The sequence below is a fragment of the Pristiophorus japonicus genome, chromosome 19 (genome assembly GCF_044704955.1).
Source record: "Pristiophorus japonicus isolate sPriJap1 chromosome 19, sPriJap1.hap1, whole genome shotgun sequence".
Taxonomy (NCBI): domain Eukaryota; kingdom Metazoa; phylum Chordata; class Chondrichthyes; family Pristiophoridae; genus Pristiophorus; species Pristiophorus japonicus.
In genome coordinates, this window is record NC_091995.1 from 44551022 (window position 1) to 44577844 (window position 26823).

The window sequence follows — 26823 nt, forward strand, 5'->3', positions numbered from 1 at the left end:
CAGATTTGATGAAATGTAACATCACATGTAATGCAAGATAGACAGATAAAAGAAAGCATCGAAGGAACCAGCTAAAAATTGCAATATTTTGGTGACAATAAAATGAATTCCAGATTCACACAATGTATGTCAAGTGTCAAGTGGGGATTCCTTCAACATTCTTCCCATTTTGTCTGCCTCTGCCCACTCAGGGAGCAATTCCCCAGAATTTAACTGGAAATGACTCACTTATGTTGTTGAGGAATTTGAAACACTGCTGCTTGACTTGCAGGGCCTGAGCCCAGCTCCGACATTGATGTCTTTGGTGATTGACAACTCATAGTATGAATTCAGGTAGCACTGGTGCCAGTACATTATAACAGTTTGATGACACGCAGACTTTGCATTGCAAGCATTTGTGCATGACCCTTTGAAAACAGGTTGCTCAACAAAATCCTTGAGATGCTGCTGTAAGAACTGCTTGCAACCAGAGGCATCAGAAGTTCATTTCAACCTCAAGTAGAAATTGACAAATGTGATGGCTGGGAATCGAACCCAGGTCAACTGCTTGGAAAGTAACCATGCTTACCACTGCACCACCATTACACAACTGAAAACCAACTTTGATAAACCGCACAGTAATCCTGCAGCTTTTTCTGAAGCAGTTTTTGTTCCTTCTGATGCAATTCGACAGATTTGATGAAATGTAACATCACATGTAATGCAAGATAGACAGATAAAAGAAAGCATCGAAGGAACCAGCTAAAAATTGCAATATTTTGGTCATAATTAAATGAATTCCAGATTCACACAATGTGTGTCAAGTGTCAGCTGGGGATTCCTTCAACATTCTTCCCATCTTGTCTGCCTCTGCCCTCTCAGGGAGCAACTCCCCAGAATTTAACTGGAAATGACTCACTGATGTTGTTAAAGAATTTGGAACACTGCTGCTTGACTTGCAGGACCTGAGCCCAGCTCCGACATTGATGTCTTTGGTCACTGACAGCTCATAATACGAATTCGGGTAGCACTGTCGCCCATACATTATGACAGATTGATGACACATGGACTTTGCATTGCAATGATTTGTACATGACCCTTTGAAAACAGGTTGCTCAACAAAATCCTTGAGATGTTGCTTTCAGAACTGCTTTCAACCAGAGGATCATTTCATCCTCAATTAAAAATGACAAATGTAATGGCTGGGAATCAAACCCAGGTCAACTGTTTGGAAGGCAACCATGCTTACCACTGCACCACCATCACACAACTGAAAACCAACTTTGCTAAACCGCACAGTAATCCTGCAGCTTTTTCTGAAGCAGTTTTTGTTCCTTCTGATGCAATTCGACAGATTTGATGAAATGTAACATCACATGTAATGCAAGATAGACAGATAAAAGAAAGCATCAAAGGCACCAGCTAAAAATTGCAATATTTTGGTGACAATAAAATGAATTCCAGATTCACACAATGTATGTCAAGTGTCAAGTGGGGATTCCTTCAACATTCTTCCCATTTTGTCTGCCTCTGCCCACTCAGGGAGCAATTCCCCAGAATTTAACTGGAAATGACTCACTTATGTTGTTGAGGAATTTGAAACACTGCTGCTTGACTTGCAGGGCCTGAGCCCAGCTCCGACATTGATGTCTTTGGTGATTGACAACTCATACTACGAATTCGGGCAGCACTGTCGCCCATACATTATGACAGATTGATGACACATGGACTTTGCATTGCAAGAATTTGTACATGACTCTTTGAAAACAGGTTGCTCAACAAAATCCTTGAGATGTTGCTTTAAGAACTGCTTGCAACCAGAGGATCATTTCATCCTCAATTAAAAATGACAAATGTGATGGCTGCGAATCGATCCCAGGTCAACTGCTTGGAAGGCAACCATGCTTACCACTGCACCACCAACAAACAACTGAAAACCAACTTTGATAAACCGCACAGTAATCCTGCAGCTTTTTCTGAAGCCGTTTTTGTTCCTTCTGATGCAATTCGACAGATTTGATGAAATGTAACATCACATGTAATGCAAGATAGACAGATAAAAGAAAGCATCGAAGGAACCAGCTAAAAATTGCAATATTTTGGCGACAATAAAATGAATTCCAGATTCACACAATGTATGTCAAGTGTCAATTCCTTCAACATTCTTCCCATTTTGTCTGCCTCTGCCCACTCAGGGAGCAATTCCCCAGAATTTAACTGGAAATGACTCACTGATGTTGTTAAAGAATTTGGAACACTGCTGCTTGACTTGCAGGACCTGAGCCCAGCTCCGACATTGATGTCTTTGGTCACTGACAGCTCATACGATGAATTCGGGTAGCACTGTCGCCCGTACATTATGACAGATTGATGACACATGGACTTTGCATTGCAAGCATTTGTACATGACCCTTTGAAAACAGGTTGCTCAACAAAATCCTTGAGATGCTGCTGTAAGAACTGCTTGCAACCAGAGGATCATTTCATCCTCAATTAAAAATGACAAATGTAATGGCTGGGAATCAAACCCAGGTCAACTGCTTGGAAGGCAACCATGCTTACCACTGCACCACCATCACACAACTGAAAACCAACTTTGATAAACCGCACAGTAATCCTGCAGCTTTTTCTGAAGCAGTTTTTGTTCCTTCTGATGCAATTCGACAGATTTAATGAAAATGTAACATCACATGTAATGCAAGATAGACAGATAAAAGAAAGCATCGAAGGAACCAGCTAAAAATTGCAATATTTTGGTCACAATTAAATGAATTCCAGATTCACACAATGTATGTCAAGTGTCAGCTGGGGATTCCTTCAACATTCTTCCCATCTTGTCTGCCTCTGCCCTCTCAGGGAGCAATTCCCCAGAATTTAACTGGAAATGACTCACGGATGTTGTTAAAGAATTTGGAACACTGCTGCTTGACTTGCAGGACCTGAGCCCAGCTCCGACATTGATGTCTTTGGTCACTGACAGCTCATACGATGAATTCGGGTAGCACTGTCGCCCGTACATTATGACAGATTGATGACACATGGACTTTGCATTGCAAGCATTTGTACATGACCCTTTGAAAACAGGTTGCTCAACAAAATCCTTGAGATGCTGCTGTAAGAACTGCTTGCAACCAGAGGATCATTTCATCCTCAATTAAAAATGACAAATGTAATGGCTGGGAATCAAACCCAGGTCAACTGTTTGGAAGGCAACCATGCTTACCACTGCACCACCATCACACAACTGAAAACCAACTTTGATAAACCGCACAGTAATCCTGCAGCTTTTTCTGAAGCAGTTTTTGTTCCTTCTGATGCAATTCGACAGATTTAATGAAAATGTAACATCACATGTAATGCAAGATAGACAGATAAAAGAAAGCATCGAAGGAACCAGCTAAAAATTGCAATATTTTGGTCACAATTAAATGAATTCCAGATTCACACAATGTATGTCAAGTGTCAGCTGGGGATTCCTTCAACATTCTTCCCATCTTGTCTGCCTCTGCCCTCTCAGGGAGCAATTCCCCAGAATTTAACTGGAAATGACTCACTGATGTTGTTAAAGAATTTGGAACACTGCTGCTTGACTTGCAGGACCTGAGCCCAGCTCTGACATTGATGTCTTTGGTGATTGACAACTCATCGTATGAATTCAGGTAGCACTGGTGCCAGCACATTATGACAGTTTGATGACACGCAGACTTTGCATTGCAAGCATTTGTGCATGACCCTTTGAAAACAGGTTGCTCAACAAAATCCTTGAGATGCTGCTGCAAGAACTGCTTGCAACCAGAGGCAGCAGAAGTTCATTTCATCCTCAAGTAGAAATTGACAAATGTGATGGCTGGGAATCGAACCCAGGTCAGCTGCTTGGAAGGCAACCATGCTTACCACTGCACCACCATCACACAACTGAAAAGCAACTTTGATAAACCGCACAGTAATCCTGCAGCTTTTTCTGAAGCCGTTTTTGTTCCTTCTGATGCAATTCGACAGATTTGATGAAATGTAACATCACATGTAATGCAAGATAGACAGATAAAAGAAAGCATCGAAGGAACCAGCTAAAAATTGCAATATTTTGGTCACAATTAAATGAATTCCAGATTCACACAATGTATGTCAAGTGTCAGCTGGGGATTCCTTCAACATTCTTCCCATCTTGTCTGCCTCTGCCCTCTCAGGGAGCAATTCCCCAGAATTTAACTGGAAATGACTCACGGATGTTGTTAAAGAATTTGGAACACTGCTGCTTGACTTGCAGGGCCTGAGCCCAGCTCCGACATTGATGTCTTTGGTGATTGACAACTCATAGTATGAATTCAGGTTGCACTGGTGCCAGCACATTATGACAGTTCGATGACACGCAGACTTTGCATTGCAAGCATTTGTGCATGACCCTTTGAAAACAGGTTGCTCAACAAAATCCTTGAGATGCTGCTGTAAGAACTGCTTGCAACCAGAAGCATCAGAAGTTCATTTCAACCTCAAGTAGAAATTGACAAATGTCATGGCTGGGAATCGAACCCAGGTCAACTGCTTGGAAGGCAACCATGCTTACCACTGCACCACCATCACACAACTGAAAAGCAACTTTGATAAACCGCACAGTAATCCTGCAGCTTTTTCTGAAGCCGTTTTTGTTCCTTCTGATGCAATTCGACAGATTTGATGAAATGTAACATCATATGTAATGCAAGATAGACAGATAAAAGAAAGCATCGAAGGAACCAGCTAAAAATTGCAATATTTTGGTCACAATTAAATGAATTCCAGATTCACACAATGTATGTCAAGTGTCAGCTGGGGATTCCTTCAACATTCTTCCCATCTTGTCTGCCTCTGCCCTCTCAGGGAGCAATTCCCCAGAATTTAACTGGAAATGACTCACTGATGTTGTTAAAGAATTTGGAACACTGCTGCTTGACTTGCAGGGCCTGAGCCCAGCTCCGACATTGATGTCTTTGGTGATTGACAACTCATAGTATGAATTCAGGTAGCACTGGTGCCAGCACATTATGACAGTTTGATGACACGCAGACTTTGCATTGCAAGCATTTGTGCATGACCCTTTGAAAACAGGTTGCTCAACAAAATCCTTGAGATGCTGCTGTAAGAACTGCTTGCAACCAGAAGCATCAGAAGTTCATTTCAACCTCAAGTAGAAATTGACAAATGTCATGGCTGGGAATCGAACCCAGGTCAACTTCTTGGAAGGCAACCATGCTTACCACTGCACCACCATCACACAACTGAAAAGCAACTTTGATAAACCGCACAGTAATCCTGCAGCTTTTTCTGAAGCCGTTTTTGTTACTTCTGATGCAATTCGACAGATTTGATGAAATGCAACATCACATGTAATGCAAGATAGACAGATAAAAGAAAGCATCGAAGGAACCAGCTAAAAATTGCAATATTTTGGTCACAATTAAATGAATTCCAGATTCACACAATGTATGTCAAGTGTCAGCTGGGGATTCCTTCAACATTCTTCCCATCTTGTCTGCCTCTGCCCTCTCAGGGAGCAATTCCCCAGAATTTAACTGGAAATGACTCACGGATGTTGTTAAAGAATTTGGAACACTGCTGCTTGACTTGCAGGACCTGAGCCCAGCTCCGACATTGATGTCTTTGGTCACTGACAGCTCATACGATGAATTCGGGTAGCACTGTCGCCCGTACATTATGACAGATTGATGACACATGGACTTTGCATTGCAAGCATTTGTACATGACCCTTTGAAAACAGGTTGCTCAACAAAATCCTTGAGATGCTGCTGTAAGAACTGCTTGCAACCAGAGGATCATTTCATCCTCAATTAAAAATGACAAATGTAATGGCTGGGAATCAAACCCAGGTCAACTGCTTGGAAGGCAACCATGCTTACCACTGCACCACCATCACACAACTGAAAACCAACTTTGATAAACCGCACAGTAATCCTGCAGCTTTTTCTGAAGCAGTTTTTGTTCCTTCTGATGCAATTCGACAGATTTAATGAAAATGTAACATCACATGTAATGCAAGATAGACAGATAAAAGAAAGCATCGAAGGAACCAGCTAAAAATTGCAATATTTTGGTCACAATTAAATGAATTCCAGATTCACACAATGTATGTCAAGTGTCAGCTGGGGATTCCTTCAACATTCTTCCCATCTTGTCTGCCTCTGCCCTCTCAGGGAGCAATTCCCCAGAATTTAACTGGAAATGACTCACGGATGTTGTTAAAGAATTTGGAACACTGCTGCTTGACTTGCAGGACCTGAGCCCAGCTCCGACATTGATGTCTTTGGTCACTGACAGCTCATACGATGAATTCGGGTAGCACTGTCGCCCGTACATTATGACAGATTGATGACACATGGACTTTGCATTGCAAGCATTTGTACATGACCCTTTGAAAACAGGTTGCTCAACAAAATCCTTGAGATGCTGCTGTAAGAACTGCTTGCAACCAGAGGATCATTTCATCCTCAATTAAAAATGACAAATGTAATGGCTGGGAATCAAACCCAGGTCAACTGTTTGGAAGGTAACCATGCTTACCACTGCACCACCATCACACAACTGAAAACCAACTTTGATAAACCGCACAGTAATCCTGCAGCTTTTTCTGAAGCAGTTTTTGTTCCTTCTGATGCAATTCGACAGATTTAATGAAAATGTAACATCACATGTAATGCAAGATAGACAGATAAAAGAAAGCATCGAAGGAACCAGCTAAAAATTGCAATATTTTGGTCACAATTAAATGAATTCCAGATTCACACAATGTATGTCAAGTGTCAGCTGGGGATTCCTTCAACATTCTTCCCATCTTGTCTGCCTCTGCCCTCTCAGGGAGCAATTCCCCAGAATTTAACTGGAAATGACTCACTGATGTTGTTAAAGAATTTGGAACACTGCTGCTTGACTTGCAGGACCTGAGCCCAGCTCTGACATTGATGTCTTTGGTGATTGACAACTCATCGTATGAATTCAGGTAGCACTGGTGCCAGCACATTATGACAGTTTGATGACACGCAGACTTTGCATTGCAAGCATTTGTGCATGACCCTTTGAAAACAGGTTGCTCAACAAAATCCTTGAGATGCTGCTGCAAGAACTGCTTGCAACCAGAGGCAGCAGAAGTTCATTTCATCCTCAAGTAGAAATTGACAAATGTGATGGCTGGGAATCGAACCCAGGTCAGCTGCTTGGAAGGCAACCATGCTTACCACTGCACCACCATCACACAACTGAAAAGCAACTTTGATAAACCGCACAGTAATCCTGCAGCTTTTTCTGAAGCCGTTTTTGTTCCTTCTGATGCAATTCGACAGATTTGATGAAATGTAACATCACATGTAATGCAAGATAGACAGATAAAAGAAAGCATCGAAGGAACCAGCTAAAAATTGCAATATTTTGGTCACAATTAAATGAATTCCAGATTCACACAATGTATGTCAAGTGTCAGCTGGGGATTCCTTCAACATTCTTCCCATCTTGTCTGCCTCTGCCCTCTCAGGGAGCAATTCCCCAGAATTTAACTGGAAATGACTCACGGATGTTGTTAAAGAATTTGGAACACTGCTGCTTGACTTGCAGGGCCTGAGCCCAGCTCCGACATTGATGTCTTTGGTGATTGACAACTCATAGTATGAATTCAGGTTGCACTGGTGCCAGCACATTATGACAGTTCGATGACACGCAGACTTTGCATTGCAAGCATTTGTGCATGACCCTTTGAAAACAGGTTGCTCAACAAAATCCTTGAGATGCTGCTGTAAGAACTGCTTGCAACCAGAAGCATCAGAAGTTCATTTCAACCTCAAGTAGAAATTGACAAATGTCATGGCTGGGAATCGAACCCAGGTCAACTGCTTGGAAGGCAACCATGCTTACCACTGCACCACCATCACACAACTGAAAAGCAACTTTGATAAACCGCACAGTAATCCTGCAGCTTTTTCTGAAGCCGTTTTTGTTCCTTCTGATGCAATTCGACAGATTTGATGAAATGTAACATCATATGTAATGCAAGATAGACAGATAAAAGAAAGCATCGAAGGAACCAGCTAAAAATTGCAATATTTTGGTCACAATTAAATGAATTCCAGATTCACACAATGTATGTCAAGTGTCAGCTGGGGATTCCTTCAACATTCTTCCCATCTTGTCTGCCTCTGCCCTCTCAGGGAGCAATTCCCCAGAATTTAACTGGAAATGACTCACGGATGTTGTTAAAGAATTTGGAACACTGCTGCTTGACTTGCAGGACCTGAGCCCAGCTCCGACATTGATGTCTTTGGTCACTGACAGCTCATACGATGAATTCGGGTAGCACTGTCGCCCGTACATTATGACAGATTGATGACACATGGACTTTGCATTGCAAGCATTTGTACATGACCCTTTGAAAACAGGTTGCTCAACAAAATCCTTGAGATGCTGCTGTAAGAACTGCTTGCAACCAGAGGATCATTTCATCCTCAATTAAAAATGACAAATGTAATGGCTGGGAATCAAACCCAGGTCAACTGCTTGGAAGGCAACCATGCTTACCACTGCACCACCATCACACAACTGAAAACCAACTTTGATAAACCGCACAGTAATCCTGCAGCTTTTTCTGAAGCAGTTTTTGTTCCTTCTGATGCAATTCGACAGATTTAATGAAAATGTAACATCACATGTAATGCAAGATAGACAGATAAAAGAAAGCATCGAAGGAACCAGCTAAAAATTGCAATATTTTGGTCACAATTAAATGAATTCCAGATTCACACAATGTATGTCAAGTGTCAGCTGGGGATTCCTTCAACATTCTTCCCATCTTGTCTGCCTCTGCCCTCTCAGGGAGCAATTCCCCAGAATTTAACTGGAAATGACTCACTGATGTTGTTAAAGAATTTGGAACACTGCTGCTTGACTTGCAGGACCTGAGCCCAGCTCCGACATTGATGTCTTTGGTGATTGACAACTCATAGTATGAATTCAGGTAGCACTGGTGCCAGCACATTATGACAGTTCGATGACACGCAGACTTTGCATTGCAAGCATTTGTGCATGACCCTTTGAAAACAGGTTGCTCAACAAAATCCTTGAGATGCTGCTGTAAGAACTGCTTGCAACCAGAAGCATCAGAAGTTCATTTCAACCTCAAGTAGAAATTGACAAATGTCATGGCTGGGAATCGAACCCAGGTCAACTTCTTGGAAGGCAACCATGCTTACCACTGCACCACCATCACACAACTGAAAAGCAACTTTGATAAACCGCACAGTAATCCTGCAGCTTTTTCTGAAGCCGTTTTTGTTCCTTCTGATGCAATTCGACAGATTTGATGAAATGCAACATCACATGTAATGCAAGATAGACAGATAAAAGAAAGCATCGAAGGAACCAGCTAAAAATTGCAATATTTTGGTCACAATTAAATGAATTCCAGATTCACACAATGTATGTCAAGTGTCAGCTGGGGATTCCTTCAACATTCTTCCCATCTTGTCTGCCTCTGCCCTCTCAGGGAGCAATTCCCCAGAATTTAACTGGAAATGACTCACGGATGTTGTTAAAGAATTTGGAACACTGCTGCTTGACTTGCAGGACCTGAGCCCAGCTCCGACATTGATGTCTTTGGTCACTGACAGCTCATACGATGAATTCGGGTAGCACTGTCGCCCGTACATTATGACAGATTGATGACACATGGACTTTGCATTGCAAGCATTTGTACATGACCCTTTGAAAACAGGTTGCTCAACAAAACCCTTGAGATGCTGCTGTCAGAACTGCTTGCAACCAGAGGATCATTTCATCCTCAATTAAAAATGACAAATGTAATGGCTGGGAATCAAACCCAGGTCAACTGCTTGGAAGGCAACCATGCTTATCACTGCACCACCATCACACAACTGAAAACCAACTTTGATAAACCGCACAGTAATCCTGCAGCTTTTTCTGAAGCAGTTTTTGTTCCTTCTGATGCAATTCGACAGATTTAATGAAAATGTAACATCACATGTAATGCAAGATAGACAGATAAAAGAAAGCATCGAAGGAACCAGCTAAAAATTGCAATATTTTGGTCACAATTAAATGAATTCCAGATTCACACAATGTATGTCAAGTGTCAGCTGGGGATTCCTTCAACATTCTTCCCATCTTGTCTGCCTCTGCCCTCTCAGGGAGCAATTCCCCAGAATTTAACTGGAAATGACTCACTGATGTTGTTAAAGAATTTGGAACACTGCTGCTTGACTTGCAGGACCTGAGCCCAGCTCTGACATTGATGTCTTTGGTGATTGACAACTCATCGTATGAATTCAGGTAGCACTGGTGCCAGCACATTATGACAGTTTGATGACACGCAGACTTTGCATTGCAAGCATTTGTGCATGACCCTTTGAAAACAGGTTGCTCAACAAAATCCTTGAGATGCTGCTGTAAGAACTGCTTGCAACCAGAGGCAGCAGAAGTTCATTTCATCCTCAAGTAGAAATTGACAAATGTGATGGCTGGGAATCGAACCCACATCAACTGCTTGGAAGGCAACCATGCTTACCACTGCACCACCATCACACAACTGAAAAGCAACTTTGATAAACCGCACAGTAATCCTGCAGCTTTTTCTGAAGCCGTTTTTGTTCCTTCTGATGCAATTCGACAGATTTGATGAAATGTAACATCACATGTAATGCAAGATAGACAGATAAAAGAAAGCATCGAAGGAACCAGCTAAAAATTGCAATATTTTGGTCACAATTAAATGAATTCCAGATTCACACAATGTATGTCAAGTGTCAGCTGGGGATTCCTTCAACATTCTTCCCATCTTGTCTGCCTCTGCCCTCTCAGGGAGCAATTCCCCAGAATTTAACTGGAAATGACTCACGGATGTTGTTAAAGAATTTGGAACACTGCTGCTTGACTTGCAGGACCTGAGCCCAGCTCCGACATTGATGTCTTTGGTCACTGACAGCTCATACGATGAATTCGGGTCGCACTGTCGCCCGCGCATTATGACAGATTGATGACACATGGACTTTGCATTGCAAGCATTTGTACATGACCCTTTGAAAACAGGTTGCTCAACAAAATCCTTAAGATGTTGCTGTAAGAACTGCTTGCAACAAGAGGATCATTTCATCCTCAAGTAGAAATGACAAATGTGATGGCTGGGAATCGAACCCAGGTCAACTGCTTGGAAGGCAACCATGCTTACCACTGCACCACCATCACACAACTGAAAACCAACTTTGATAAACCGCACAGTAATCCTGCAGCTTTTTCTGAAGCCGTTTTTGTTCCTTCTGATGCAATTCGACAGATTTGATGAAATGTAACATCACATGTAATGCAAGATAGACAGATAAAAGAAAGCATCGAAGGAACCAGCTAAAAATTGCAATATTTTGGTCACAATTAAATGAATTCCAGATTCACACAATGTATGTCAAGTGTCAGCTGGGGATTCCTTCAACATTCTTCCCATCTTGTCTGCCTCTGCCCTCTCAGGGAGCAATTCCCCAGAATTTAACTGGAAATGACTCACTTTTGTTGTTGAGGAATTTGAAACACTGCTGCTTGACTTGCAGGGCCTGAGCCCAGCTCCGACATTGATGTCTTTGGTGATTGACAACTCATAGTATGAATTCAGGTAGCACTGGTGCCAGCACATTATGACAGTTCGATGACACGCAGACTTTGCATTGCAAGCATTTGTGCATGACCCTTTGAAAACAGGTTGCTCAACAAAATCCTTGAGATGCTGCTGTAAGAACTGCTTGCAACCAGAAGCATCAGAAGTTCATTTCAACCTCAAGTAGAAATTGACAAATGTGATGGCTGGGAATCAAACCCAGGTCAACTGCTTGGAAGCCAACCATGCTTACCACTGCACCACCATCACACAACTGAAAAGCAACTTTGATAAACCGCACAGTAATCCTGCAGCTTTTTCTAAAGCCGTTTTTGTTCCTTCTGATGCAATTCGACAGATTTGATGAAATGTAACATCACATGTAATGCAAGATAGACAGATAAAAGAAAGCATCGAAGGAACCAGCTAAAAATTGCAATATTTTGGTCACAATTAAATGAATTCCAGATTCACACAATGTATGTCAAGTGTCAGCTGGGGATTCCTTCAACATTCTTCCCATCTTGTCTGCCTCTGCCCTCTCAGGGAGCAATTCCCCAGAATTTAACTGGAAATGACTCACTGATGTTGTTAAAGAATTAGGAACACTGCTGCTTGACTTGCAGGACCTGAGCCCAGCTCTGACATTGATGTCTTTGGTCACTGACAGCTCATACTACGAATTCGGGTAGCACTGTCGCCCATACATTATGACAGATTGATGACACATGGACTTTGCATTGCAAGAATTTGCACATGACCCTTTGAAAACAGGTTGCTCAACAAAATCCTTGAGATGTTGCTATAAGAACTGCTTGCAACCAGAGGATCATTTCATCCTCAATTAAAAATGACAAATGTAATGGCTGGGAATCAAACCCAGGTCAACTGCTTGGAAGGCAACCATGCTTACCACTGCACCACCATCACACAACGGAAAACCAACTTTGATAAACCGCACAGTAATCCTGCAGCTTTTTCTGAAGCAGTTTTTGTTCCTTCTGATGCAATTCGACAGATTTAATGAAAATGTAACATCACATGTAATGCAAGATAGACAGATAAAAGAAAGCATCGAAGGAACCAGCTAAAAATTGCAATATTTTGGTCACAATTAAATGAATTTCAGATTCACACAATGTATGTCAAGTGTCAGCTGGGGATTCCTTCAACATTCTTCCCATCTTGTCTGCCTCTGCCCTCTCAGGGAGCAATTCCCCAGAATTTAACTGGAAATGACTCACTGATGTTGTTAAAGAATTTGAAACACTGCTGCTTGACTTGCAGGGCCTGAGCCCAGCTCCGACATTGATGTCTTTGGTGATTGACAACTCATAGTATGAATTCAGGTAGCACTGGTGCCAGCACATTATGACAGTTTGATGACACGCAGACTTTGCATTGCAAGCATTTGTGCATGACCCTTTGAAAACAGGTTGCTCAACAAAATCCTTGAGATGCTGCTGTAAGAACTGCTTGCAACCAGAGGCATCAGAAGTTCATTTCAACCTCAAGTAGAAATTGACAAATGTGATGGCTGGGAATCAAACCCAGGTCAACTGCTTGGAAGGCAACCATGCTTACCACTGCACCACCATCACACAACTGAAAAGCAACTTTGATAAACCGCACAGTAATCCTGCAGCTTTTTCTGAAGCCGTTTTTGTTCCTTCTGATGCAATTCGACAGATTAGATGAAATGCAACATCACATGTAATGCAAGATAGACAGATAAAAGAAAGCATCGAAGGAACCAGCTAAAAATTGCAATATTTTGGTCACAATTAAATTAATTCCAGATTCACACAATGTATGTCAAGTGTCAGCTGGGGATTCCTTCAACATTCTTCCCATCTTGTCTGCCTCTGCCCTCTCAGGGAGCAATTCCCCAGAATTTAACTGGAAATGACTCACGGATGTTGTTAAAGAATTTGGAACACTGCTGCTTGACTTGCAGGACCTGAGCCCAGCTCCGACATTGATGTCTTTGGTCACTGACAGCTCATACAATGAATTCGGGTAGCACTGTCGCCCGCACATTATGACAGATTGATGACACATGGACTTTGCATTGCAAGCATTTGTACATGACCCTTTGAAAACAGGTTGCTCAACAAAATCCTTGAGATGCTGCTGTAAGAACTGCTTGCAACCAGAGGATCATTTCATCCTCAATTAAAAATGACAAATGTAATGGCTGGGAATCAAACCCAGGTCAACTGCTTGGAAGGCAACCATGCTTACCACTGCACCACCATCACACAACTGAAAACCAACTTTGATAAACCGCACAGTAATCCTGCAGCTTTTTCTGAAGCAGTTTTTGTTCCTTCTGATGCAATTCGACAGATTTAATGAAAATGTAACATCACATGTAATGCAAGATAGACAGATAAAAGAAAGCATCGAAGGAACCAGCTAAAAATTGCAATATTTTGGTGACAATAAAATGAATTCCAGATTCACACAATGTATGTCAAGTGTCAAGTGGGGATTCCTTCAACATTCTTCCCATTGTGTCTGCCTCTGCCCACTCAGGGAGCAATTCCCCAGAATTTAACTGGAAATGACTCACTTATGTTGTTGAGGAATTTGAAACACTGCTGCTTGACTTGCAGGGCCTGAGCCCAGCTCCGACATTGATGTCTTTGGTGATTGACAACTCATAGTATGAATTCAGGTAGCACTGGTGCCAGCACATTATGACAGTTTGATGACACGCAGACTTTGCATTGCAAGCATTTGTGCATGACCCTTTGAAAACAGGTTGCTCAACAAAATCCTTGAGATGCTGCTGTAAGAACTGCTTGCAACCAGAGGCATCAGAAGTTCATTTCAACCTCAAGTAGAAATTGACAAATGTGATGGCTGGGAATCAAACCCAGGTCAACTGCTTGGAAGGCAACCATGCTTACCACTGCACCACCATCACACAACTGAAAAGCAACTTTGATAAACCGCACAGTAATCCTGCAGCTTTTTCTGAAGCCGTTTTTGTTCCTTCTGATGCAATTCGACAGATTTGATGAAATGTAACATCACATGTAATGCAAGATAGACAGATAAAAGAAAGCATCGAAGGAACCAGCTAAAAATTGCAATATTTTGGTCACAATTAAATGAATTCCAGATTCACACAATGTATGTCAAGTGTCAGCTGGGGATTCCTTCAACATTCTTCCCATCTTGTCTGCCTCTGCCCTCTCAGGGAGCAATTCCCCAGAATTTAACTGGAAATGACTCACGGATGTTGTTAAAGAATTTGGAACACTGCTGCTTGACTTGCAGGACCTGAGCCCAGCTCCAACATTGATGTCTTTGGTCACTGACAGCTCATACGATGAATTCGGGTAGCACTGTCGCCCGTACATTATGACAGATTGATGACACATGGACTTTGCATTGCAAGCATTTGTACATGACCCTTTGAAAACAGGTTGCTCAACAAAATCCTTGAGATGCTGCTGTAAGAACTGCTTGCAACCAGAGGATCATTTCATCCTCAATTAAAAATGACAAATGTAATGGCTGGGAATCAAACCCAGGTCAACTGCTTGGAAGGCAACCATGCTTACCACTGCACCACCATCACACAACTGAAAACCAACTTTGATAAACCGCACAGTAATCCTGCAGCTTTTTCTGAAGCAGTTTTTGTTCCTTCTGATGCAATTCGACAGATTTAATGAAAATGTAACATCACATGTAATGCAAGATAGACAGATAAAAGAAAGCATCGAAGGAACCAGCTAAAAATTGCAATATTTTGGTGACAATAAAATGAATTCCAGATTCACACAATGTATGTCAAGTGTCAAGTGGGGATTCCTTCAACATTCTTCCCATTTTGTCTGCCTCTGCCCACTCAGGGAGCAATTCCCCAGAATTTCACTGGAAATGACTCACTTATGTTGTTGAGGAATTTGAAACACTGCTGCTTGACTTGCAGGGCCTGAGCCCAGCTCCGACATTGATGTCTTTGGTGATTGACAACTCATAGTATGAATTCAGGTAGCACTGGTGCCAGCACATTATGACAGTTCGATGACACGCAGACTTTGCATTGCAAGCATTTGTGCACGACCCTTTGAAAACAGGTTGCTCAACAAAATCCTTGAGATGCTGCTGTAAGAACTGCTTGCAACCAGAAGCATCAGAAGTTCATTTCAACCTCAAGTAGAAATTGACAAATGTGATGGCTGGGAATCGAACCCAGGTCAACTTCTTGGAAGGCAACCATGCTTACCACTGCACCACCATCACACAACTGAAAAGCAACTTTGATAAACCGCACAGTAATCCTGCAGCTTTTTCTGAAGCCGTTTTTGTTCCTTCTGATGCAATTCGACAGATTTGATGAAATGCAACATCACATGTAATGCAAGATAGACAGATAAAAGAAAGCATCGAAGGAACCAGCTAAAAATTGCAATATTTTGGTCACAATTAAATTAATTCCAGATTCACACAATGTATGTCAAGTGTCAGCTGGGGATTCCTTCAACATTCTTCCCATCTTGTCTGCCTCTGCCCTCTCAGGGAGCAATTCCCCAGAATTTAACTGGAAATGACTCACTGATGTTGTTAAAGAATTAGGAACACTGCTGCTTGACTTGCAGGACCTGAGCCCAGCTCTGACATTGATGTCTTTGGTCACTGACAGCTCATACTACGAATTCGGGTAGCACTGTCGCCCATACATTATGACAGATTGATGACACATGGACTTTGCATTGCAAGAATTTGCACATGACCCTTTGAAAACAGGTTGCTCAACAAAATCCTTGAGATGTTGCTATAAGAACTGCTTGCAACCAGAGGATCATTTCATCCTCAATTAAAAATGACAAATGTAATGGCTGGGAATCAAACCCAGGTCAACTGCTTGGAAGGCAACCATGCTTACCACTGCACCACCATCACACAACTGAAAACCAACTTTGATAAACCGCACAGTAATCCTGCAGCTTTTTCTGAAGCAGTTTTTGTTCCTTCTGATGCAATTCGACAGATTTAATGAAAATGTAACATCACATGTAATGCAAGATAGACAGATAAAAGAAAGCATCGAAGGAACCAGCTAAAAATTGCAATATTTTGGTCACAATTAAATGAATTCCAGATTCACACAATGTATGTCAAGTGTCAGCTGGGGATTCCTTCAACATTCTTCCCATCTTGTCTGCCTCTGCCCTCTCAGGGAGCAATTCCCCAGAATTTAACTGGAAATGACTCACTGATGTTGTTAAAGAATTTGGAACACTGCTGCTTGACTTGCAGGACCTGAGCCCAGCTCTGACATTGATGTCTTTGGTGATTGACAACTCATCGTATGAATTCAGGTAGCACTGGTGCCAGCACATTATGACAGTTTGATGACACGCAGACTTTGCATTGCAAGCATTTGTGCATGACCCTTTGAAAACAGGGTGCTCAACAAAATCCTTGAGATGCTGCTGTAAGAACTGCTTGCAACCAGAAGCAGCAGAAGTTCATTTCATCCTCAAGTAGAAATTGACAAATGTGATGGCTGGGAAACGAACCCAGGTCAGCTGCTTGGAAGGCAACCATGCTTACCACTGCACCACCATCACACAACTGAAAAGCAACTTTGATAAACCGCACAGTAATCCTGCAGCTTTTTCTGAAGCCGTTTTTGTTCCTTCTGATGCAATTCGACAGATTTGATGAAATGTAACATCACATGTAATGCAAGATAGACAGATAAAAGAAAGCATCGAAGGAACCAGCTAAAAATTGCAATATTTTGGTCACAATTAAATGAATTCCAGATTCACACAATGTATGTCAAGTGTCAGCTGGGGATTCCTTCAACATTCTTCCCATCTTGTCTGCCTCTGCCCTCTCAGGGAGCAATTCCCCAGAATTTAACTGGAAATGACTCACTTATGTTGTTGAGGAATTTGAAACACTGCTGCTTGACTTGCAGGGCCTGAGCCCAGCTCCGACATTGATGTCTTTGGTGATTGACAACTCATAGTATGAATTCAGGTAGCACTGGTGCCAGCACATTATGACAGTTCGATGACACGCAGACTTTGCATTGCAAGCATTTGTGCATGACCCTTTGAAAACAGGTTGCTCAACAAAATCCTTGAGATGCTGCTGTAAGAACTGCTTGCAACCAGAAGCATCAGAAGTTCATTTCAACCTCAAGTAGAAATTGACAAATGTCATGGCTGGGAATCGAACCCAGGTCAACTGCTTGGAAGGCAACCATGCTTACCACTGCACCACCATCACACAACTGAAAAGCAACTTTGATAAACCACACAGTAATCCTGCAGCTTTTTCTGAAGCCGTTTTTGTTCCTTCTGATGCAATTCGACAGATTTGATGAAATGCAACATCACATGTAATGCAAGATAGACAGATAAAAGAAAGCATCGAAGGAACCAGCTAAAAATTGCAATATTTTGGTCACAATTAAATGAATTCCAGATTCACACAATGTATGTCAAGTGTCAGCTGGGGATTCCTTCAACATTCTTCCCATCTTGTCTGCCTCTGCCCTCTCAGGGAGCAATTCCCCAGAATTTAACTGGAAATGACTCACGGATGTTGTTAAAGAATTTGGAACACTGCTGCTTGACTTGCAGGACCTGAGCCCAGCTCCGACATTGATGTCTTTGGTCACTGACAGCTCAAACGATGAATTCGGGTAGCACTGTCGCCCGTACATTATGACAGATTGATGACACATGGACTTTGCATTGCAAGCATTTGTACATGACCCTTTGAAAACAGGTTGCTCAACAAAATCCTTGAGATGCTGCTGTAAGAACTGCTTGCAACCAGAGGATCATTTCATCCTCAATTAAAAATGACAAATGTAATGGCTGGGAATCAAACCCAGGTCAACTGCTTGGAAGGCAACCATGCTTACCACTGCACCACCATCACACAACTGAAAACCAACTTTGATAAACCGCACAGTAATCCTGCAGCTTTTTCTGAAGCAGTTTTTGTTCCTTCTGATGCAATTCGACAGATTTAATGAAAATGTAACATCACATGTAATGCAAGATAGACAGATAAAAGAAAGCATCGAAGGAACCAGCTAAAAATTGCAATATTTTGGTGACAATAAAATGAATTCCAGATTCACACAATGTATGTCAAGTGTCAAGTGGGGATTCCTTCAACATTCTTCCCATTTTGTCTGCCTCTGCCCACTCAGGGAGCAATTCCCCAGAATTTAACTGGAAATGACTCACTTATGTTGTTGAGGAATTTGAAACACTGCTGCTTGACTTGCAGGGCCTGAGCCCAGCTCCGACATTGATGTCTTTGGTGATTGACAACTCATAGTATGAATTCAGGTAGCACTGGTGCCAGCACATTATGACAGTTTGATGACACGCAGACTTTGCATTGCAAGCATTTGTGCATGACCCTTTGAAAACAGGTTGCTCAACAAAATCCTTGAGATGCTGCTGTAAGAACTGCTTGCAACCAGAGGCATCAGAAGTTCATTTCATCCTCAAGTAGAAATTGACAAATGTGATGGCTGGGAATCGAACCCACATCAACTGCTTGGAAGGCAACCATGCTTACCACTGCACCACCATCACACAACTGAAAAGCAACTTTGATAAACCGCACAGTAATCCTGCAGCTTTTTCTGAAGCCGTTTTTGTTCCTTCTGATGCAATTCGACAGATTTGATGAAATGTAACATCACATGTAATGCAAGATAGACAGATAAAAGAAAGCATCGAAGGAACCAGCTAAAAATTGCAATATTTTGGTCACAATTAAATGAATTCCAGATTCACACAATGTATGTCAAGTGTCAGCTGGGGATTCCTTCAACATTCTTCCCATCTTGTCTGCCTCTGCCCTCTCAGGGAGCAATTCCCCAGAATTTAACTGGAAATGACTCACGGATGTTGTTAAAGAATTTGGAACACTGCTGCTTGACTTGCAGGACCTGAGCCCAGCTCCAACATTGATGTCTTTGGTCACTGACAGCTCATACGATGAATTCGGGTAGCACTGTCGCCCGTACATTATGACAGATTGATGACACATGGACTTTGCATTGCAAGCATTTGTACATGACCCTTTGAAAACAGGTTGCTCAACAAAATCCTTGAGATGCTGCTGTAAGAACTGCTTGCAACCAGAGGATCATTTCATCCTCAATTAAAAATGACAAATGTAATGGCTGGGAATCAAACCCAGGTCAACTGCTTGGAAGGCAACCATGCTTACCACTGCACCACCATCACACAACTGAAAACCAACTTTGATAAACCGCACAGTAATCCTGCAGCTTTTTCTGAAGCAGTTTTTGTTCCTTCTGATGCAATTCGACAGATTTAATGAAAATGTAACATCACATGTAATGCAAGATAGACAGATAAAAGAAAGCATCGAAGGAACCAGCTAAAAATTGCAATATTTTGGTGACAATAAAATGAATTCCAGATTCACACAATGTATGTCAAGTGTCAGCTGGGGATTCCTTCAACATTCTTCCCATTTTGTCTGCCTCTGCCCACTCAGGGAGCAATTCCCCAGAATTTCACTGGAAATGACTCACTTATGTTGTTGAGGAATTTGAAACACTGCTGCTTGACTTGCAGGGCCTGAGCCCAGCTCCGACATTGATGTCTTTGGTGATTGACAACTCATAGTATGAATTCAGGTAGCACTGGTGCCAGCACATTATGACAGTTTGATGACACGCAGACTTTGCATTGCAAGCATTTGTGCATGACCCTTTGAAAACAGGTTGCTCAACAAAATCCTTGAGATGCTGCTGTAAGAACTGCTTGCAACCAGAAGCATCAGAAGTTCATTTCAACCTCAAGTAGAAATTGACAAATGTGATGGCTGGGAATCGAACCCAGGTCAACTTCTTGGAAGGCAACCATGCTTACCACTGCACCACCATCACACAACTGAAAAGCAACTTTGATAAACCGCACAGTAATCCTGCAGCTTTTTCTGAAGCCGTTTTTGTTCCTTCTGATGCAATTCGACAGATTTGATGAAATGTAACATCACATGTAATGCAAGATAGACAGATAAAAGAAAGCATCGAAGGAACCAGCTAAAAATTGCAATATTTTGGTCACAATTAAATGAATTCCAGATTCACACAATGTATGTCAAGTGTCAGCTGGGGATTCCTTCAACATTCTTCCCATCTTGTCTGCCTCTGCCCTCTCAGGGAGCAATTCCCCAGAATTTAACTGGAAATGACTCACTGATGTTGTTAAAGAATTAGGAACACTGCTGCTTGACTTGCAGGACCTGAGCCCAGCTCTGACATTGATGTCTTTGGTCACTGACAGCTCATACTACGAATTCGGGTAGCACTGTCGCCCATACATTATGACAGATTGATGACACATGGACTTTGCATTGCAAGAATTTGCACATGACCCTTTGAAAACAGGTTGCTCAACAAAATCCTTGAGATGTTGCTATAAGAACTGCTTGCAACCAGAGGATCATTTCATCCTCAATTAAAAATGACAAATGTAATGGCTGGGAATCAAACCCAGGTCAACTGCTTGGAAGGCAACCATGCTTACCACTGCACCACCATCACACAACTGAAAACCAACTTTGATAAACCGCACAGTAATCCTGCAGCTTTTTCTGAAGCAGTTTTTGTTCCTTCTGATGCAATTCGACAGATTTAATGAAAATGTAACATCACATGCAATGCAAGATAGACAGATAAAAGAAAGCATCGAAGGAACCAGCTAAAAATTGCAATATTTTGGTCACAATTAAATGAATTACAGATTCACACAATGTATGTCAAGTGTCAGCTGGGGATTCCTTCAACATTCTTCCCATCTTGTCTGCCTCTGCCCTCTCAGGGAGCAATTCCCCAGAATTTAACTGGAAATGACTCACTTATGTTGTTGAGGAATTTGAAACACTGCTGCTTGACTTGCAGGGCCTGAGCCCAGCTCCGACATTGATGTCTTTGGTGATTGACAACTCATAGTATGAATTCAGGTAGCACTGGTGCCAGCACATTATGACAGTTCGATGACACGCAGACTTTGCATTGCAAGCATTTGTGCATGACCCTTTGAAAACAGGTTGCTCAACAAAATCCTTGAGATGCTGCTGTAAGAACTGCTTGCAACCAGAAGCATCAGAAGTTCATTTCAACCTCAAGTAGAAATTGACAAATGTGATGGCTGGGAATCGAACCCAGGTCAACTTCTTGGAAGGCAACCATGCTTACCACTGCACCACCTTCACACAACTGAAAAGCAACTTTGATAAACCGCACAGTAATCCTGCAGCTTTTTCTGAAGCCGTTTTTGTTCCTTCTGATGCAATTCGACAGATTTGATGAAATGTAACATCACATGTAATGCAAGATAGACAGATAAAAGAAAGCATCGAAGGAACCAGCTAAAAATTGCAATATTTTGGTCACAATTAAATGAATTCCAGATTCACACAATGTATGTCAAGTGTCAGCTGGGGATTCCTTCAACATTCTTCCCATCTTGTCTGCCTCTGCCCTCTCAGGGAGCAATTCCCCAGAATTTAACTGGAAATGACTCACGGATGTTGTTAAAGAATTTGGAACACTGCTGCTTGACTTGCAGGACCTGAGCCCAGCTCCGACATTGATGTCTTTGGTCACTGACAGCTCATACGATGAATTCGGGTAGCACTGTCGCCCGTACATTATGACAGATTGATGACACATGGACTTTGCATTGCAAGCATTTGTACATGACCCTTTGAAAACAGGTTGCTCAACAAAATCCTTGAGATGCTGCTGTAAGAACTGCTTGCAACCAGAGGATCATTTCATCCTCAATTAAAAATGACAAATGTGATGGCTGGGAATCGAACCCAGGTCAACTGCTTGGAAGGCAACCATGCTTACCACTGCACCACCATCACACAACTGAAAAGCAAGTTTGATAAACCGCACAGTAATCCTGCAGCTTTTTCTGAAGCCGTTTTTGTTCCTTCTGATGCAATTCGACAGATTTGATGAAATGTAACATCACATGTAATGCAAGATAGACAGATAAAAGAAAGCATCGAAGGAACCAGCTAAAAATTGCAATATTTTGGTCACAATTAAATGAATTCCAGATTCACACAATGTATGTCAAGTGTCAGCTGGGGATTCCTTCAACATTCTTCCCATCTTGTCTGCCTCTGCCCTCTCAGGGAGCAATTCCCCAGAATTTAACTGGAAATGACTCACTTATGTTGTTGAGGAATTTGAAACACTGCTGCTTGACTTGCAGGGCCTGAGCCCAGCTCCGACATTGATGTCTTTGGTGATTGACAACTCATAGTATGAATTCAGGTAGCACTGGTGCCAGCACATTATGACAGTTTGATGACACGCAGACTTTGCATTGCAAGCATTTGTGCATGACCCTTTGAAAACAGGTTGCTCAACAAAATCCTTGAGATGCTGCTGTAAGAACTGCTTGCAACCAGAAGCATCAGAAGTTCATTTCAACCTCAAGTAGAAATTGACAAATGTGATGGCTGGGAATCGAACCCAGGTCAACTTCTTGGAAGGCAACCATGCTTACCACTGCACCACCATCACACAACTGAAAAGCAACTTTGATTAAACCGCACAGTAATCCTGCAGCTTTTTCTGAAGCCGTTTTTGTTCCTTCTGATGCAATTCGACAGATTTGATGAAATGTAACATCACATGTAATGCAAGATAGACAGATAAAAGAAAGCATCGAAGGAACCAGCTAAAAATTGCAATATTTTGGTCACAATTAAATGAATTCCAGATTCACACAATGCATGTCAAGTGTCAGCTGGGGATTCCTTCAACATTCTTCCCATCTTGTCTGCCTCTGCCCTCTCAGGGAGCAATTCCCCAGAATTTAACTGGAAATGACTCACTGATGTTGTTAAAGAATTAGGAACACTGCTGCTTGACTTGCAGGACCTGAGCCCAGCTCTGACATCGATGTCTTTGGTCACTGACAGCTCATACTACGAATTCGGGTAGCACTGTCGCCCATACATTATGACAGATTGATGACACATGGACTTTGCATTGCAAGAATTTGCACATGACCCTTTGAAAACAGGTTGCTCAACAAAATCCTTGAGATGTTGCTATTAGAACTGCTTGCAACCAGAGGATCATTTCATCCTCAATTAAAAATGACAAATGTAATGGCTGGGAATCAAACCCAGGTCAACTGCTTGGAAGGCAACCATGCTTACCACTGCACCACCATCACACAACTGAAAACCAACTTTGATAAACCGCACAGTAATCCTGCAGCTTTTTCTGAAGCAGTTTTTGTTCCTTCTGATGCAATTCGACAGATTTAATGAAAATGTAACATCACATGTAATGCAAGATAGACAGATAAAAGAAAGCATCGAAGGAACCAGCTAAAAATTGCAATATTTTGGTCACAATTAAATGAATTACAGATTCACACAATGTATGTCAAGTGTCAGCTGGGGATTCCTTCAACATTCTTCCCATCTTGTCTGCCTCTGCCCTCTCAGGGAGCAATTCCCCAGAATTTAACTGGAAATGACTCACTTATGTTGTTGAGGAATTTGAAACACTGCTGCTTGACTTGCAGGGCCTGAGCCCAGCTCCGACATTGATGTCTTTGGTGATTGACAACTCATAGTATGAATTCAGGTAGCACTGGTGCCAGCACATTATGACAGTTCGATGACACGCAGACTTTGCATTGCAAGCATTTGTGCATGACCCTTTGAAAACAGGTTGCTCAACAAAATCCTTGAGATGCTGCTGTAAGAACTGCTTGCAACCAGAAGCATCAGAAGTTCATTTCAACCTCAAGCAGAAATTGACAAATGTGATGGCTGGGAATTGAACCCAGGTCAACTTCTTGGAAGGCAACCATGCTTACCACTGCACCACCATCACACAACTGAAAAGCAACTTTGATAAACCGCACAGTAATCCTGCAGCTTTTTCTGAAGCCGTTTTTGTTCCTTCTGATGCAATTCGACAGATTTGATGAAATGTAACATCACATGTAATGCAAGATAGACAGATAAAAGAAAGCATCGAAGGAACCAGCTAAAAATTGCAATATTTTGGTCACAATTAAATGAATTCCAGATTCACACAATGTATGTCAAGTGTCAGCTGGGGATTCCTTCAACATTCTTCCCATCTTGTCTGCCTCTGCCCTCTCAGGGAGCAATTCCCCAGAATTTAACTGGAAATGACTCACGGATGTTGTTAAAGAATTTGGAACACTGCTGCTTGACTTGCAGGACCTGAGCCCAGCTCCGACATTGATGTCTTTGGTCACTGACAGCTCATACGATGAATTCGGGTAGCACTGTCGCCCGTACATTATGACAGATTGATGACACATGGACTTTGCATTGCAAGCATTTGTACATGACCCTTTGAAAACAGGTTGCTCAACAAAATCCTTGAGATGCTGCTGTAAGAACTGCTTGCAACCAGAGGATCATTTCATCCTCAATTAAAAATGACAAATGTAATGGCTGGGAATCAAACCCAGGTCAACTGCTTGGAAGGCAACCATGCTTACCACTGCACCACCATCACACAACTGAAAACCAACTTTGATAAACCGCACAGTAATCCTGCAGCTTTTTCTGAAGCAGTTTTTGTTCCTTCTGATGCAATTCGACAGATTTAATGAAAATGTAACATCACATGTAATGCAAGATAGACAGATAAAAGAAAGCATCGAAGGAACCAGCTAAAAATTGCAATATTTTGGTGACAATAAAATGAATTCCAGATTCACACAATGTATGTCAAGTGTCAAGTGGGGATTCCTTCAACATTCTTCCCATTTTGTCTGCCTCTGCCCACTCAGGGAGCAATTCCCCAGAATTTCACTGGAAATGACTCACTTATGTTGTTGAGGAATTTGAAACACTGCTGCTTGACTTGCAGGGCCTGAGCCCAGCTCCGACATTGATGTCTTTGGTGATTGACAACTCATAGTATGAATTCAGGTTGCACTGGTGCCAGCACATTATGACAGTTTGATGACACGCAGACTTTGCATTGCAAGCATTTGTGCATGACCCTTTGAAAACAGGTTGCTCAACAAAATCCTTGAGATGCTGCTGTAAGAACTGCTTGCAACCAGAGGCATCAGAAGTTCATTTAAACCTCAAGTAGAAATTGACAAATGTGATGGCTGGGAATCGAACCCAGGTCAACTGCTTGGAAGGCAACCATGCTTACCACTGCACCACCATCACACAACTGAAAAGCAACTTTGATAAACCGCACAGTAATCCTGCAGCTTTTTCTGAAGCAGTTTTTGTTCCTTCTGATGCAATTCGACAGATTTGATGAAATGTAACATCACATGTAATGCAAGATAGACAGATAAAAGAAAGCATCGAAGGAACCAGCTAAAAATTGCAATATTTTGGTCACAATTAAATGAATTCCAGATTCACACAATGTATGTCAAGTGTCAGCTGGGGATTCCTTCAACATTCTTCCCATCTTGTCTGCCTCTGCCCTCTCAGGGAGCAATTCCCCAGAATTTAACTGGAAATGACTCACTGATGTTGTTAAAGAATTAGGAACACTGCTGCTTGACTTGCAGGACCTGAGCCCAGCTCTGACATTGATGTCTTTGGTCACTGACAGCTCATACTACGAATTCGGGTAGCACTGTCGCCCATACATTATGACAGATTGATGACACATGGACTTTGCATTGCAAGAATTTGCACATGACCCTTTGAAAACAGGTTGCTCAACAAAATCCTTGAGATGTTGCTATAAGAACTGCTTGCAACCAGAGGATCATTTCATCCTCAATTAAAAATGACAAATGTAATGGCTTGGAATCAAACCCAGGTCAACTGCTTGGAAGGCAACCATGCTTACCACTGCACCACCATCACACAACTGAAAACCAACTTTGATAAACCGCACAGTAATCCTGCAGCTTTTTCTGAAGCAGTTTTTGTTCCTTCTGATGCAATTCGACAGATTTAATGAAAATGTAACATCACATGTAATGCAAGATAGACAGATAAAAGAAAGCATCGAAGGAACCAGCTAAAAATTGCAATATTTTGGTCACAATTAAATGAATTACAGATTCACACAATGTATGTCAAGTGTCAGCTGGGGATTCCTTCAACATTCTTCCCATCTTGTCTGCCTCTGCCCTCTCAGGGAGCAATTCCCCAGAATTTAA

The 26823-nt window shown here is 42.0% G+C and overlaps 29 non-coding genes across 29 annotated transcripts; all 29 read right to left on the bottom strand.

Moving 5' to 3' along the window:
• Positions 1-2486: 2486 nt before the first annotated feature.
• Positions 2487-2558, bottom strand: trnag-ucc (transfer RNA glycine (anticodon UCC)). Its single transcript has one exon. It is a non-coding gene; the product is annotated as a tRNA-Gly (tRNA).
• Positions 2559-3818: 1260 nt separating this feature from the next.
• Positions 3819-3890, bottom strand: trnag-ucc (transfer RNA glycine (anticodon UCC)). Its single transcript has one exon. It is a non-coding gene; the product is annotated as a tRNA-Gly (tRNA).
• A 598-nt stretch (positions 3891-4488) lies between these two features.
• Positions 4489-4560, bottom strand: trnag-ucc (transfer RNA glycine (anticodon UCC)). Its single transcript has one exon. It is a non-coding gene; the product is annotated as a tRNA-Gly (tRNA).
• A 1258-nt stretch (positions 4561-5818) lies between these two features.
• Positions 5819-5890, bottom strand: trnag-ucc (transfer RNA glycine (anticodon UCC)). Its single transcript has one exon. It is a non-coding gene; the product is annotated as a tRNA-Gly (tRNA).
• A 1260-nt stretch (positions 5891-7150) lies between these two features.
• On the bottom strand, positions 7151-7222 carry trnag-ucc (transfer RNA glycine (anticodon UCC)). Its single transcript has one exon. It is a non-coding gene; the product is annotated as a tRNA-Gly (tRNA).
• A 598-nt stretch (positions 7223-7820) lies between these two features.
• Positions 7821-7892, bottom strand: trnag-ucc (transfer RNA glycine (anticodon UCC)). The gene has a single exon. It is a non-coding gene; the product is annotated as a tRNA-Gly (tRNA).
• Positions 7893-8480: 588 nt separating this feature from the next.
• Positions 8481-8552, bottom strand: trnag-ucc (transfer RNA glycine (anticodon UCC)). The gene has a single exon. It is a non-coding gene; the product is annotated as a tRNA-Gly (tRNA).
• A 1930-nt stretch (positions 8553-10482) lies between these two features.
• trnag-ucc (transfer RNA glycine (anticodon UCC)) lies at positions 10483-10554 on the bottom strand. The gene has a single exon. It is a non-coding gene; the product is annotated as a tRNA-Gly (tRNA).
• Positions 10555-11142: 588 nt separating this feature from the next.
• On the bottom strand, positions 11143-11214 carry trnag-ucc (transfer RNA glycine (anticodon UCC)). Its single transcript has one exon. It is a non-coding gene; the product is annotated as a tRNA-Gly (tRNA).
• Positions 11215-12472: 1258 nt separating this feature from the next.
• Positions 12473-12544, bottom strand: trnag-ucc (transfer RNA glycine (anticodon UCC)). The gene has a single exon. It is a non-coding gene; the product is annotated as a tRNA-Gly (tRNA).
• A 599-nt stretch (positions 12545-13143) lies between these two features.
• On the bottom strand, positions 13144-13215 carry trnag-ucc (transfer RNA glycine (anticodon UCC)). Its single transcript has one exon. It is a non-coding gene; the product is annotated as a tRNA-Gly (tRNA).
• Positions 13216-13803: 588 nt separating this feature from the next.
• On the bottom strand, positions 13804-13875 carry trnag-ucc (transfer RNA glycine (anticodon UCC)). Its single transcript has one exon. It is a non-coding gene; the product is annotated as a tRNA-Gly (tRNA).
• Positions 13876-14474: 599 nt separating this feature from the next.
• Positions 14475-14546, bottom strand: trnag-ucc (transfer RNA glycine (anticodon UCC)). Its single transcript has one exon. It is a non-coding gene; the product is annotated as a tRNA-Gly (tRNA).
• Positions 14547-15134: 588 nt separating this feature from the next.
• Positions 15135-15206, bottom strand: trnag-ucc (transfer RNA glycine (anticodon UCC)). Its single transcript has one exon. It is a non-coding gene; the product is annotated as a tRNA-Gly (tRNA).
• Positions 15207-15805: 599 nt separating this feature from the next.
• On the bottom strand, positions 15806-15877 carry trnag-ucc (transfer RNA glycine (anticodon UCC)). The gene has a single exon. It is a non-coding gene; the product is annotated as a tRNA-Gly (tRNA).
• A 588-nt stretch (positions 15878-16465) lies between these two features.
• On the bottom strand, positions 16466-16537 carry trnag-ucc (transfer RNA glycine (anticodon UCC)). Its single transcript has one exon. It is a non-coding gene; the product is annotated as a tRNA-Gly (tRNA).
• A 599-nt stretch (positions 16538-17136) lies between these two features.
• On the bottom strand, positions 17137-17208 carry trnag-ucc (transfer RNA glycine (anticodon UCC)). The gene has a single exon. It is a non-coding gene; the product is annotated as a tRNA-Gly (tRNA).
• Positions 17209-17806: 598 nt separating this feature from the next.
• trnag-ucc (transfer RNA glycine (anticodon UCC)) lies at positions 17807-17878 on the bottom strand. The gene has a single exon. It is a non-coding gene; the product is annotated as a tRNA-Gly (tRNA).
• Positions 17879-18466: 588 nt separating this feature from the next.
• trnag-ucc (transfer RNA glycine (anticodon UCC)) lies at positions 18467-18538 on the bottom strand. Its single transcript has one exon. It is a non-coding gene; the product is annotated as a tRNA-Gly (tRNA).
• A 599-nt stretch (positions 18539-19137) lies between these two features.
• Positions 19138-19209, bottom strand: trnag-ucc (transfer RNA glycine (anticodon UCC)). Its single transcript has one exon. It is a non-coding gene; the product is annotated as a tRNA-Gly (tRNA).
• A 588-nt stretch (positions 19210-19797) lies between these two features.
• On the bottom strand, positions 19798-19869 carry trnag-ucc (transfer RNA glycine (anticodon UCC)). The gene has a single exon. It is a non-coding gene; the product is annotated as a tRNA-Gly (tRNA).
• A 599-nt stretch (positions 19870-20468) lies between these two features.
• Positions 20469-20540, bottom strand: trnag-ucc (transfer RNA glycine (anticodon UCC)). The gene has a single exon. It is a non-coding gene; the product is annotated as a tRNA-Gly (tRNA).
• A 588-nt stretch (positions 20541-21128) lies between these two features.
• Positions 21129-21200, bottom strand: trnag-ucc (transfer RNA glycine (anticodon UCC)). The gene has a single exon. It is a non-coding gene; the product is annotated as a tRNA-Gly (tRNA).
• A 1259-nt stretch (positions 21201-22459) lies between these two features.
• trnag-ucc (transfer RNA glycine (anticodon UCC)) lies at positions 22460-22531 on the bottom strand. The gene has a single exon. It is a non-coding gene; the product is annotated as a tRNA-Gly (tRNA).
• A 598-nt stretch (positions 22532-23129) lies between these two features.
• trnag-ucc (transfer RNA glycine (anticodon UCC)) lies at positions 23130-23201 on the bottom strand. Its single transcript has one exon. It is a non-coding gene; the product is annotated as a tRNA-Gly (tRNA).
• A 589-nt stretch (positions 23202-23790) lies between these two features.
• trnag-ucc (transfer RNA glycine (anticodon UCC)) lies at positions 23791-23862 on the bottom strand. The gene has a single exon. It is a non-coding gene; the product is annotated as a tRNA-Gly (tRNA).
• Positions 23863-24461: 599 nt separating this feature from the next.
• On the bottom strand, positions 24462-24533 carry trnag-ucc (transfer RNA glycine (anticodon UCC)). The gene has a single exon. It is a non-coding gene; the product is annotated as a tRNA-Gly (tRNA).
• A 588-nt stretch (positions 24534-25121) lies between these two features.
• trnag-ucc (transfer RNA glycine (anticodon UCC)) lies at positions 25122-25193 on the bottom strand. The gene has a single exon. It is a non-coding gene; the product is annotated as a tRNA-Gly (tRNA).
• Positions 25194-25792: 599 nt separating this feature from the next.
• Positions 25793-25864, bottom strand: trnag-ucc (transfer RNA glycine (anticodon UCC)). Its single transcript has one exon. It is a non-coding gene; the product is annotated as a tRNA-Gly (tRNA).
• Between the last annotated feature and the right edge of the window lie 959 nt (positions 25865-26823).